The sequence below is a fragment of the Lissotriton helveticus genome, chromosome 4_1 (genome assembly GCF_964261635.1).
Source record: "Lissotriton helveticus chromosome 4_1, aLisHel1.1, whole genome shotgun sequence".
Taxonomy (NCBI): domain Eukaryota; kingdom Metazoa; phylum Chordata; class Amphibia; order Caudata; family Salamandridae; genus Lissotriton; species Lissotriton helveticus.
In genome coordinates, this window is record NC_136063.1 from 1,084,971,415 (window position 1) to 1,084,980,534 (window position 9,120).

A 9,120-nucleotide genomic window follows, 5' to 3' on the forward strand; every position below is an offset into this window, starting at 1 on the left:
AGATGTGTATAAGGCAGAAATAGAATTTTGGGCCCCCCTTCTGACCTCTGTTTTGAACTCTGTAAATACCTTGGATCTTCTTCCATCATGGGCCGAGGCAATAGTAATACCTATTTACAAAAAAGGAGATAGGCACTCTCCATCCTGCTATAGACCCATATCCCTGCTCGACACCCTAATGAAAATCGTTGGGCGCATCATCTTGAAACGAATAACCAAATGGACAGAAGCTGAGAATATACTATCGAACTTACAATATGGTTTCCGGTCAGGCAGAGGAACAATAGAACAGACCCTCAACTTACACCTGATCATGTCTAAATATGTCGATATCAAGAAGCGAAGCCTGTTCATAACGTACATAGATCTAACCTTGGCATTCGATTGCGTCCTTCATGAGCAATTATGGGATATTCTAAAACAACTGGGGATAGATCCATCAATCCTCCTTTTCATCAAGGCCCTGTATAGAGATGCCGGAGCCAGAGTTAGATTTGGCCCGAAGGGAGAGTGCTCGCCGCGCTTTGGCATTAGTAGAGGGGTCAGGCAGGGGTGCATCTTAGCTCCCCTGCTTTTCTCGCTTTATATAAATGCCATAGGCGAACATCTTAAAAACATCGAATGTGACTTCCCAAAAGTAGGAGGCAAGTCTATCCCAATTCTGCTATATGCAGATGACGCGGCAATTCTATCTCAGACAAGAGTGGGCTTACAAAAAGCTGTTACCGCATTTTCTGCCTTCATGAATGATAGGGGCCTGAAAGTGAACATAGGAAAAACTCATACAATGCTATGTGACAAAAAGTACAAAAAAATCCCATGCCCTATTTTCATCGAGGGCCAAAGACTGGAGACTGTGGAGGCTTTCACATACTTGGGCATTTGCCTACATAAAAAAGTTTCGTGGCAACCGGCTGTTGAGAAGAGGAAACTCGCGTTTATTCGAGCCATTGGCGGGGTTCGAGATTTTGCGGGAAAAATAGGGGGCAGGCCGGTAAAACAACTAATAACTATATACCAAGCAAAATGCGTCTCAACTGCCACTTATGGGGCTGGCCTTTGGGGAATTGACAAAAACATTTCATTGATACAAACAGTGGAAAATCAATTTATAAGGTACCTTTTGGCCACCACAAAAGCAACCTCTGTGTATATGATGCACATTGAATTGGACCTCCCGTACATATCAGACATAATAAAAACTGAGCCTCTTCTTCTCTGGCACAAAATCTGGACCACCCCCGAGACTGCTCTGAATAGAGAAGTGATATTAGACATTTTAAAACTGGAGGGGGCCAAACATGCGAACCAATCTAAATGGTTGGCTTATGTCGAGAACTTTTTTGAGGAAATTGGGCGTCCGGAGTGGTTCTTAGATCCTTTCTTACTGGAAAATATCCCAAGGAAATTCCTAAGAAAGACCATAATGGCCCACCTGGAAACAATCAGATGGAATAAGCAAAAACAATATAAAAACATTCAGGCATATCAAAGGGTGACATCCCATAAGGGTCTACAATTATATCTTTCTACGGATTTCTCATGTTATTCGAGGATGTTACTTACCAGATTTAGACTGGGTTCCTTCTTCCGACTTGTAACATTCCCTACATGTAACGATTGGACTCGGATTCCTTGTCCCTGCCCATGTGACGATACGTCATTACAATCCAATATCCATACCATTCTATTTTGTAGATATTACATGACACTGAGGAAAGCCCTACTGAAACCCCTACTCAAGAGTTGGGGTCTCAGGTCCTGCAAAATTGCTTTTGAGCGTCTACAAGAACTTGAAGATAGAGATGTGATATCCACAATGGAACAGTTTTTAAAACTATTGATTAAGTTTAGGAGATCTTTAGAATGGTCTGTGTGATATTGATGCTGTTTTTTAATATATTGCCTTTTGTCCTCTCTTACTTCTGAATTTTAAACTTTTTAACTGTGTAATTGATGATTTTAAACCGAAATGTTATGTCTATTTTTATAACAGTTATAACTATGTATGCTTATATGATATTTCTTTTTGAATATCGAATAAAGCTTATTTTGAACCTTTGAACCTTTGAACAGGTGATGGACAGAATGCAGAAAAATGTCATACATTCACCCCAGTACAGAGATCTCGGCCTAAATCCATCGTTTTTTTGCTCACCATGCCATTCCAGTTTGAACCCAGCCATATGCAAATCAGTCTTGACCCTGTGCCCCATGGGAACAGTCCAGCCAGAACTGCCAAGCCAGGTCCTCCCTGGACTGGAAACAAGCATCCAAAGACCGGTTTCGGGCTTTCAGCCCTCATCAGCCTGGATAGCTTGATTCCAGTGGCATGGAGAGCACGGGACTCACGTCTGAGCATACCCGTCCCACTCGGGTGACAATTGCAAAAACAACAGGTGATGGACAGAATGCAGAACAATGTCATACATTCACCCCAGTACTGAGATCTGGGCCTAAATCCATCATTTTTGTTGCTCACCATGCCATTCCAGTTTGAACCCAGCCATATGCAAATCAGTCTTGATCCTGTGCCCCATGGGAACAGTCCAGCCCGAACTGCCAAGCCAGGTCCTCCCTGGACTGGAAACAAGCATCCAAGGACCGGTTTGGGGCTTTCAGCCCTCATTAGCCTGGATAGCTTGATTCCAGTGGCATGGAGAGCACGGGACTCAGGCACAGGGTCAGACTGATTTGCATATGGCCATGTCTGAACTGGGGTGGCGGAGTGAGCTAAAGAACGGTGATGGATTAAACCCAGATCAGTTGACTGGGGGTGAGTGTTTGTATTGTCAACGCTCCGTCCATCACCACCTTTGGTTTTCCTTTGTTCGCCCTAAGTTGGCAGGGTATGCTCAGACGTGAGTCCCTTGCTCACTTTGCCACTGGAGTCAAGCAAGCCTGGCTGAAGACGGCTGTAATGCCAGAAACCGGTCCTGGGAAGCTTGATTCCGGTCCAGGGAAAACATGGCTTGGCAGTTCGGGCTGGACTGTAACCATGAGGCACAGGGTCAGACTGATTTGCATATGGCCATGTCTGAACTGGGGTGGCGGAGTGAGCTAAAGAACGGTGATGGATTAAATCCCAGATCAGTTGACTGGGGGTGAGTGTTTGTATTGTCAACGCTCCAGTCCATCACCACCTTTGGTTTTTCAGTATACCATATGCCAGCAGAGAGTAATTACCTTGCTAGCCCACTATGTATATTATTACATAGACCACTAAGAAATCAATGTTTTACGCAAATACTAAAATAAAACATAAAATATATTAAAACATAGAATTATAATGTTGAACAAATCTCTGGTTACTTTCAGGGTTGGTTGACAAAATGGGTTGTGTGTTTTTTCCATTCGTGCAGCATTACAATTAGGTTTAAGTTCGTACATTTCTAAAGAGTTTCGTCATTTTCTGAACGCTTTAATATGTATGGTTCAATGTGAATGTACTTTGCCTGTAGATTACAACGAGGTTACCGTTTTCAATGGTATGTAGGTAACAATTACGCCCGCAAATGATTGCTCATAAATATTTGCCTGATTCCAAGCTTCCGAAATGATAAGCTATCTGGACGTTTTTAAATACAGATTAAGTAAATTATTTTGCCCTAAGTGAAATACGTTATGCTTGAACTATATTGATCTAACAGGTGTAACAAAACTGACTCAGCATTTTTCACTAGTTATTCATTCTAGCATTTCATGCCACGAGCTCAAAGACATTTTACTGAAATTATTTGAGGCTTGATAAGGAACAGTATTTTTAAATGCGTTAAGCTACAGTTTGCTACGGAAAAGGATAGACAAAATTCACCTTTTAATAATATTTCCAATAGTATTCCCACCCGGACAGCTACTTAGTTATACCACAAAATGAGTAAGGTTTAAGTGTCACCCCAGGGCGTGGTTACTTTGCTGTTCTCCGTATTCTTCTATTAATCTACTTCAACTAATTTCAGTGCCTGCCCCAGTCTATGATAGCTCCCCATTCTATAAAGAAGTATTTGTGCACAGACCGATAGGCTGATTGTGGCGATCTGCCCCAAGGACGGCACAAACACCACTAGAGCACCAAGTGCTCAACCCTTTCCCCACTTTTTGCAAAAAGATTTAGGGTGTGGTTTAGATCAACCCTTTTTTGGGCTGATTTGCCCCAATGAGTGGGTGGAGACACCACTTGACCAATAGGCTGTTGCTAGCTGCCTAGGGGAGCAGTCCCCTGCACGTTTATTTCCCCAATCAAATAATGTTTGGGACATGGCGAGGGTGGAAAGGACAACTATATCACCAGACAGTGGTGAATAATGCTAGTATGTCACAAGGGATTGAGACATGCAGTGTGTGAGTAGGCCTATGGCACAAAGTTTGTGGCAAATACTGTGTGGGGTTAATTTTCACTCCATTGAAAGGGCAGAGTTATGAGCAGGTTTTCCTCGTGGGGTGGACACCACCATTGGAATCCTACCCAGTGGGGGTGGACGTCACCATTGGTACTACTATAATAATAATAATAATAATACTGGGTTTGTTTTGGTCCCCTTCAGTTACATGGTTCCTTCCCGCTCCCCAGCCCATACTGCTCAACTAGATTAATTAAAGGATTCAGGTTGAAAGGGAGTGTGTTGCTTTAGTTATTTGTGATTTTTTAGTTTCCACGGTTTCTTGGTGCTTGCATTATTTCATTGCCTGCATTTTTTGGGGAATGCTGTTGTTCTGACGGGGAGCCCAGGTCTACAATTCCTACAATATAACTGGTGCTATGCAGAGTATGTCTGGCATCTTTCATCAAGGACAAAAGCTGTAGATAGGAAATGTGAAATATGAGTTTAGCCAATCACAGCTGCACTATTAGTTTTCCAAAACTGGGAGAAAGTGTTTGGCATCTCTGCTTATTTTCAATTTGCTTTCAGTTGTGAGATATTCTCCTTTTTCCTTCAGTCTCTCCATGGTTAGGTGTGTGGAGAAAATCTTTTCCCTTTGTTTTGTAAGTTTAGGCTTTGCTTTAGTAGGATTGTGACAGTGTTTGATGTTGTGAGTTTTATTTTGTTTAGATGCCTTTGTAGAGGTGGATAACGTTTTTGTTGGTCATGGAGGCCTCTTCTTGGGTTCTTTGTCATCTTTGTTTTTCCTGCAAATGTGTGTTTTCTAATAGCATGATATGAATGGTGTTTGGTACTTATTTTAATATCGACTTTTTGTGACTTTTTTCAGTAATGTTTTGGAGCGTGTGTCATCTTGAAACATTTTTTCGTTTGTGTTTATTGTTTGTCACTTCAATGCCATCAGCATTTGGACTGCTGTAGGTTTGAATTTACAATTTCATGCCACTGCATTTTCTCTTTCATGTTTGTTGTTGTTCAATTTGTACCCGTTTCACTTTCAGTGAGTTGTGGTGGTAACTTCACCATGCATTCATCTTTTGCTCGGGCACTGCCATTTGATAAATGGTTGGTTTTATTCTATGGTTGTTTCTGTATGTTGCTTTCCAAGTGACTGCACCACCATTCTGTGTTTCTTTGTTACTTCTCTGAAAGTAGTAAGTGGTTGCCATTTTGAGATTACTTTAGAATACGTGACTGTGGGATAGGAGACTACATACAGGTAGTGCACTTTTCATTGTGTTTTGCTTACTTATGCTATTCACGTGTTTTTTCACATTGTTAATTTCTTGTATTTTTATTTTGGTTGAGGCTCTTTATCTGACTACTGGGTGCGTAGTGAATTTTTTCAGCTATGTACTCAGCAGCTGGCTAAATAGTAGAAATGTACCTGGTTGCTGGCTAAATAATAGAGATTCTGCACTGGTTGGCTGACAGATGTGCAAATGGCAGAACAACGTCGCTGGCTACATAATAGAGATTCTACAGTGTTTGGATGGCATCTGTGCAAATGGCACAAACACTTTATTATATTCCTGGCTACAAAATGGAGATTCTACACTGCTTGGCTGAGAACTATGGAAATAGCAGAATAAGTCACTATTTCCCAGCCGCTAGCTACACCGTAGAGCTTCACTGTTTACCTGGCCACTGGTTAAATCAAAGAGATTCTGTACTGCCTATCTTTACATTTACCTGCAGATGTGAATAACAATGAAGATAATTAGAACCTCTGCAAGCCTAGTTCAAGCTGTTTACTCTTCCAAAGCTATATACCCGCTCTTACTCGCCAGTGGCGGCTGGTGACATTTGAAAGTGGTGAGGTGTAAATACTGCACTGTGGCTTGCGAGCGTAGCGAGCAATCCCGAACCACGAAGCAAATTTGAGAAAGAGGTTGTTTGCGAACACATCTCTGGGAGTAGCCAGACAAGTCTCCTTGCACTTGCACAGATACATCACTCTCCCTGCATTCACATAGGCACACTACTCACCCTGTACTCATAGACCCATTACTCACCCTTCCCTGACACATCACTAAGCCTGCATTCACCCATCCACATGATTCACCCTGGACTCACACAGACACACTGCTCGACCTGCACTCACACAGACATCACTTACCCTTTGCTGCACTGCACTCAAAGATGCAGACTGTTTCACTCTCCCTACACTCACAAAAGTAGACTGCTCACCCTGCACTCAGAAAGGCACACATCTCATCCAGTGTATTCAAACCACTCAACTCAACCCTCACTTATGTGGGTAAACAGCTCATCCAGTGTACTCATACAGCCGCACAACATAACTGTCTAATTCATAATACAGCAAACACCTGGCATTTACATGTGCTTTTCACTTCCACCTGCATAGCTGGTCGCAGATCCCTCAGTGAGCTGAAACAACTGTTGCTTTCTTTCATGTCATTTTAAGATGGGCCAATGAGGTGAGCACTAGCCTCCACTGACACCTCTTGTGGAAGTGAGCATCTGCTGCAGAACATAGAGAATTAGAACTAGCGCTGGAAACCCTTTTTAGGACATCCATGCGCTTTATAAATCACGTATAATAGAGAAGTGCCCTGGTAGGACAGTGAGCTGAATGACACTTGCAGCTGTCTACAGGGCACAAGGTTAGAACCTGGCAAGGAAGCGCTATAATTATTATTACAAAGCGCAGAAACGAGCATAGCAAGAATGCAGAAAAGAGGTGGCAAATGAATGTTATTTTTCACTTCCATCACTTTGAAATAATAAGCTGTACACCCGTGGCTGGGCGGGTCTACCAGCTGTTTACTGGCAGTAAAGTGCACAGCCACGTGCAGGATGAGAAGCAAGTGAGCACGAGGCCTGGCAGGCAGAGCTGGGTCTGCCTCGGTCGCCGAAAACTGAAAATGAGCCACAGGAATTGTTAAGAGAGCAATGATGTAAAGCCTGAACAGAGATCCCCAAAAAGCAAAAGTGTGGAACGAACAAGCATATGCAGAGCTCGGATGCACGGAGTTCAGTGTCCCCAGTGACGACTTTTCCATAGGTGGCGCACTGGGTGACAGTCTGCATTGGCATCCCTCCCCTCACCCGCAATGACCTCCTCCACGGATCTGTAGCACCCTTGAGTGGTGCCCTCATCTCTCCTTAGCACCCTCTCTCACATGTATTCGTTTCATAGCGCTACTCATCGTAACTTACAGTGGCCGAGCGCTTTAAACCACCCACATATAGAGAGGCAATGAAATCAATGCAAGTGTGTAAATCATTGTATAGGAAGTGTTATATAGGCCAATAAGGACTCCAGGGTGAACAGTACGAGTCATATGTCGTCCATATGGATGTTAAGAGTGCAGTCACGGCCGGCATGACGGGTGGGTGGGAGGAGAGGGGGAGGAAATGGGGTCGTCTCGGGATGGGAGGAGGGTTTGTTTAATAAAAAATATATGTAAAATAATATCAAACTTAACTGACCGTCCTGCGCTGCTGTCTGGATGGGTCCAGAGTCCGACTTCCAACCTCAGCCTTCCTGGCTTTTGAGAATTCAATTCCTGCATCGTCATGAGCCAGCAGGCAGCCTCCCTCCCTCCCCTCCGCCAATCACAATGCTGCAATGGCAGCGTTGTGATTGGTGACCCGCATCGGTGAGCGCCCCACAGGCGGGCCATTTTCTCTACATGGAGAAAACAGGGAGGGTGGGACGTCATGCTCGAGGGCAGGGGGGAGTGGCTTGCCCACTGTTGTGCGTACGGACTGTTTGGGCGGCCTCAGGCTACCCAAACAGTCCGTATGCACAACAGTGGGCAAGCCACTCCCCCCTGCCCTCGTGCAGGACCGCCCACCCCCAATCAAGCACTTATGCTTTCTTGCCGTGCGAGAAGGCAGAAACATACAATGGTAGTTATTACCATATGTGTTTCTGTCTTCTCGCAACTCAACGAGAGTAGATGACCGGGGGCGGATTGGCACTGTGGGCACTCGGGCATGAGCCGAAGGGCCTGTGTCTTAGTGCACTCTGTGGGCCGGTTTTTCCCCCTTTACTAGTCCACAGAGAGCACTGACAGGTAGAGGAAAACAGCTTTGCTCGGTGTTCCGTCGTTTTAATCTCCCCATCGGGATGATCTCCCCCTTCCCATAAGACCCGTGGGGGGAGACCAAACCGATGGGGGAGAGCATCTTGTTAGCTTGTAGCTGTATTTGTAAGCTCCCCTCTGAGTAGGAGGAGAGGCGATATCATCTAGTTAGAACATGGGCCAGTTCAGTGATGATCAGCTGTGGCCGCTCCTTGACCCCCTGCCCTGCCAAGCAATCACACTGATGGTGGGCTGGGGAGGGGTGATTGTGAGCCCGATTCAGCCTCCAAGGGGGCCATGTGTTGCTCAGGCCTATGAGCCATTTTCACATCGGCCCCCTGGGGCCCACGCAGCCCAGAAACAGTGTTTGCTTTAACACCTCACCCACAGCCCTTAATTCAGGGCATAGTGGGGAGGAAGAATGGATCGCACTATGGGGGCCAGGTGATGTGGGAAACTGCACCATCTTCACCTTAGCCCCCTCCCCGCATGGATGGCCAATAAGCTATGTTTTTGCTTTAGCCCCTCTCCTGCCACCCATTGCCCTGAGGCAGTGAAGGGCTGGGGAAGGCTGAGTAATTTACAAATAGCTGGAGGGCTGGGGAATAATTTTTTAAGAGAAAGAGGCCTTGCTCTTTTCAGGTGCGCATGTGCTGGAGGGCTGGGGAATAATTTTTTAAGAG